General features: G+C 42.1%; 1 pseudogene; it reads left to right on the top strand.

Moving 5' to 3' along the window:
* Window positions 1–353: 353 nt before the first annotated feature.
* LOC134288813 (probable ATP-dependent RNA helicase DDX43) lies at window positions 354–4,684 on the top strand (annotated as a pseudogene).
* The last annotated feature ends 691 nt before the right edge of the window (window positions 4,685–5,375 follow it).

The following is a 5,375-nucleotide window of genomic DNA, read 5'->3' as shown; positions in this document are numbered from 1 at the left end:
CAGTCTTACAGAGCTTGACATCAGACTGATGTAAGACTGACGGTCAGTCTGATGTCAAACGATTCTGCACCGTTTGCGTCAAGCTGTCGGGCTTCGAACATGCGAGCTGGAGCTTGACGAATCAGACTGACGTAAGCCTGATGTCAAGCTAGAACGTCGAGCCCTGTCAAGCTCGTTTTTACGGGGTTTCTTCTTCTTTTTTCTATTGATTTTGTGATTTCAGTATTGTCGTCGCGGTTGAAACCCGAAGATTCCCCACACCCGACAATCGAACTTTCTCAAAATCCATGCGTGAAACCTAACGTCGGACGTAGTGCGCTGGACAGCGGACCTGGCCCTTTATCCAGCGCACTATGCCCGACGTACGTCCGACACAAGGGGCCAGACACTATTAATGTATTTAGTCTACTAAGTAATATATTAGTATACTAACGGTATTTTATAAAAAAAATATCGAAGTAGGTATGTTAATGGGTTTTCAATATTTTGACATGTCATTTGATCAGTTACGATGAATAAAAGTGAGAGATGTAAATAGATAAGTTGTAAAACTTGCTTCGTCTGTCGTTTGGTGTCATGATAGTGATGAAACCTATGGTGAGGGCGTGAATGATAAACGTAATCCTGCTTGGTCTGATAAGTTTACTTCAGCTGGTACTGACTGGCGACCACGCTTGCGACGTGTTTTCAGTATTAATAGATAAATTTATACATATGTAATATGTAGTATACAAGCGGTCGCCAATTTGAAGTGCGTCCTTTCTGTGAATGGTTTTACACAATGCGGTCAAATACAGATTTGTAAATCACTCGTCTTGGGATACTTATATGAGGAAATTATGTTCTGAAATTGACACCAATTGATCTCAACAACAAAAAGAAAAAAAAATCAGCAATAAAAAGGTCTGTTAACAACGAGCGATTTGAGATTATTTCTTGATCATCGTTAAGTTTAACAATTTGGTTAAAGGACATTTACAGCTGCCATATATCTCGTAGAGGTCATGATCCAGATTTGACTAATGATCAATTCGAATTCGGGTGTTTCTCGTGGCCGTGCTGTTACCTTGCCCAATCATCCTTAGCGGTCCTTGCGTGCTGTTCCGAGAATCCCAAATATATTTTCAGATCTATAAAAGCAAAATTTATCATTAATTACTTCCTTCATTTGGATGAAATTGACGACGAAAAAAACAACTGATGTTTCCAGACTTGTCAATATTGATTGATGGTCGACCTTATGATCAAAGGTTACTGTGATTTCTACAAAAATATTAGTATACCATAATATATTAATCGCCGAATAATACGTGTCTAACCCCTTGGTCCGACACACGGTTTGGCAGAAAAATCGATTTTCGCGTGTCGAAAATTCCGATTTTCAACTGCACGAACAATACCAACATTTCAAAAGCACGTAACCGTTTTTTTGTAAACAAGAGCGTGCTTACTCTTGTTTACAAAAACGGTTACGAGCTTTTGAAATGTTGGTGCACAATGATTAAAAATGCAAGAAACTTTATTTTATTTTTTTCATTTATTTATTTATAATTAATTGAGTGAGTTGAAAGTAACTTAACATCTTTAGATATACCGTGAGGATCTCAAGAGTTGGTTATTCAAAAAAAATGTTCACGACCATTTCTATAAACAATCCTCCGGAGTTCCTCAGGTATTTCTCCAGGATTTCCTCGGAAATTTCTCCAAGAGTTTCTCGAGACTTCCTCCAAGTATTACCCTGGAATTCCTCCAGAAGTAACCCAGGACCTTTTTCAGTAGTTTCTTGGGTATTCCTCCAGGAGTTCCTCCGAAATCTTCCAGAAGTTACTCGGTAAATTTCCCAGAAGTTCCTTTGGAATTCCTTCACACATTCCTCGTAATTCTCCCAGAAGTTCCTTGGGAATTCTTCCAAACGTTTCTCGGGGGTTCTTCCACAAGTTCCTCAAGAGTTCTTCCAGATGTTCCTCAAGAGTTCTTCCAGGTGTTCCTCGAGAGTTCTTCCAGAGGTTCCTCGAAAATTCTTCCAGTAGATCCTCGGTAATTCTTCCAGATGATTCTCAGGAGTTCTTCCAGAAGTTCCTGGTGAATACTTCCAAAATTTCCTCGGGAGTTATTCAAGAAGTTCCTTGGGAATTCTTCCAGAAGTTTCTCGAGAATTCTAGTAGTACTTTGGGAATTCTTCCAGAAGTTCCTCAGGAATTGTTCCAGAAGTTCCATGGGAATTATTCTAGAAGTTCCTCGGGAGATCTTCCGAAAGTTGCTCGGGAATTCTTCCAGAAGTTCCTCGGAAATTCTTCCAGAAGTTTCTCGGAAATTCTTCCAGAAATTTTTCGGAAATTCTTCCAGAAGTTCCGAGGAAATTATTTCAGAAGTTACTCAGGAATTTTTCCAGATGTTCCTCGGGCAAAATTTCAAAAAATCTTCCAGAGTTCCTTGGGAATTCTAAAAGTTATCCAGGAATTCTTCCAGAAGTTCTTCGGGAATTCATCCGGGAGTTCCTCGGGAAATATTTCAAAAATACCTCGGAAATTCTTCCAGGAGTGCCTCGAAATTTCTTCCAGAAGTTCTTTGAGAATTCTTCCAGAGGTTCCTGGGCATTTTTTCCAGTAGTTCCTCGGGAATTGTCCTCGAAGTTCCTCGGGAATTCTTCCAGAAGTTCCTCGGGAATTCTTCCAGAAGTTCCTCGGGAATTCTTCCAGAAGTTTCTTGGGAATTCTTTCAGAAGCCTCGGGAATTCTAGAAAATCTTCGGGAATTCTTCCAGAAGTTCCTCGGGAATTCTTCGAAAATTATATCAAAAAATCCTCGTAAATTCTTCCGGGAGTTCCTCGAGAGTTCTTCCAGAAGTTCCTCGGAAGTTCTTCCACAAGTTCCTCGTTCCAGAAATTCCTAGGGAATTTTTCCAGAAACTTCTCGGGAATTTTACAAGAAGTTGCTCGGAAATTCTTCCATAAGTTCCTCGGAAATTCTTCCAGAAGTTACTCGGAAATTTCTCCAGAAGTTCTTCGGGAATTCTTCCAGAAGTTACTCGGGAATTCCTCCAGAAGTTCATCAGAAATTCTTCCTCGCGATCCTCGGGAGTTTTAGACGTTCTTGAGGAATTCTTCCAAAAGTTCCTCGAGAATTCTTCCAAAGGTTCCTCGGAATTTTTTCCAGAAGTTTCTGGGGAATTGCTCTAGATGTTCCTCGTAAATTCTTCCAGAATTCCCTCGGAAATTCTTCCAGAAGTATCTCCCATCCATCGTTCTTGTGACTTTATCGTTCTTTTGTTTTGTTTGTTTTTTTTTCTTTGCAATGCGTTTCAACTGACCCTAGGTTTGGTGGTCTTTGACTGACCCAAGCAGTTTTGGTGGGTAAAAAAGATCACCCCAAGAATCCCGATCGATTGAACAAAAAGTGAGGCCATCGCCCGACAATGGTGCCCGAAGATGATCAAAAACTGCTATAAAGAACTATCGGCAGAAGTGAGTGAGTTCCGAGCCGCGGCTAACAATATCATCGTGAATCGCACCTTCAAGGATGCGGACAAACCGTCTGTGCCAATTCCAAATCAAGTGCTGACATTCGGGCAGGTTTTTCGTGAATGTTGGAAAAAGTCAAGACGCAAGGCTTCGCAATGCCTTCCCCGATTTAGGTCCAGGCTTGGCCGGTGCTACTCAAAGGCGAAGATCTGATTGGAATTGATCAAACTGAAAATCGGAAAACGTTGGCTTTCCTATTGCCGGCGTTTATTCACATCGAGGGCCAACAGGTTTCGCGAGCCCGGGGTGAACCGAACGTTCTAGTGATGGCACCAACTCGTGAATGGGCCCAGCAAATTGAGGAGGTATTCAAGTATTAATTTCGGAACATCAAAGCAATTTGTCTGTACGGTGGTGGCGATCGGAGAGCGCAGATCTAATGAATAAGACGGCCGTTCACGTAGACGTTTCGGGGGGATTGGGGAGGTCTGGATAAAGTCTACGAAGGGGGAGTAGGGCTCTGAGGTCAATGGCGGTGTGGAGATCGTCATTGACACGCTCGGTAGGCTGCCAACGTAATCCATAATACACCATCATCTATCTGAACGAGGCGTATCGTATGTTGGACATGGGCTTTGAATCGTAAATTCGAAAACTCTTGCTGGACATCCGGCTCAATAGTCAGACCATAATGACGAATGCGACGTGGCCACCGGGTGTCCGCCGGTTGACCCACAGCTACATGAATAATCCGGTCCAGGTATACGATGGAAACCTGGATCTGGCCGCCACGCACACAGTCACCCAGCAGATCGAGGTGATTGATGAGGAGGATAAGTACATGCGGGTGATGAACCTCGTGACCGGGCCCTATGTCGGTAACAAGGTCATCATCTCTTGCGTCCGGAAAACGAGGGCTGATGATCTGTCGATCGAGTTTGATCTGTCCGGCATAAATTGTATCAGCTTGCACGGCGATCGGGAACTGGAGGACATCAAATCCGGCGATGTGCGGGTCCTTATCGGAACGAATGTGGCCTCACATGGGCTAGACATCGAGGGAATTTCACACGTTGTGAATTACGACTTTCCGCGGAATATTAGGGAGTACGTGCACTGGGTGGAACGGACGGGTCGCGCTTGCCGAAGTGGAGTTTTCCTGAACTTCTAAATATTTGACATTCAATTGTGTGTGGGGTAAATAAACATCAAAATTTGGTTGCGATGTTGGTTGCTTAGATGGACGGGCGAAAAAGCAGAGGCGTCGCTTCAAGCGAAATTAAATACAACCAGGCGAACCCAACTAACAATTGCAAGTCACAAACAAGCAAGCTTGCTGAATTGTTGCTTAATGGTCCACTGCACGAATTTTTGCTGGCCTGCTTACTCTCACAGAAAATTTGACGTTTGGGAGGTGCCTGCACCGCACGTCAGATTTTCTGTGAGAGTAAGCAGGCCAGCATAAATTCGTGCAGTGGACCATAATGGTAATGATGGCTGAACTAAAATTATGCTCTACACATTACTGTTTAAATGATTTTTCAATTGAGAAAATAGTCAATGTTCGACTTTCCCCATCGGTATCAACAATGATAAATTAAAACACTTTTCAAAAGTTTAACAAGAAATTTATTCGACAAGCATTGATTCCTTAACAAAAGAGTTTAACAAAACATTTGTGTGCATCTTATTAAGCTGATGTATCGATAAGCATATGCTCCTGAACAATGTGCTTTTCACTTGTCAAATAAACGCCTTCAGCCCGTCATAGTTTGACTCGGAACTTTGTTCGGATTATGGGATAAATCATGGCTAAAACTGTTTAGACAACCAAGTTATCAATGAACCAAAATTTTAAACGAATCACGTAATTGACGTAAAAATGAGGCATTTATTTATGATTATTAGTCTGTAA

The sequence above is a fragment of the Aedes albopictus genome, chromosome 2 (genome assembly GCF_035046485.1).
Source record: "Aedes albopictus strain Foshan chromosome 2, AalbF5, whole genome shotgun sequence".
Taxonomy (NCBI): domain Eukaryota; kingdom Metazoa; phylum Arthropoda; class Insecta; order Diptera; family Culicidae; genus Aedes; species Aedes albopictus.
The sequence above is the reverse complement of the archived record's forward strand: the minus strand, read 5'-3'. Positions and strand labels throughout refer to the sequence as shown.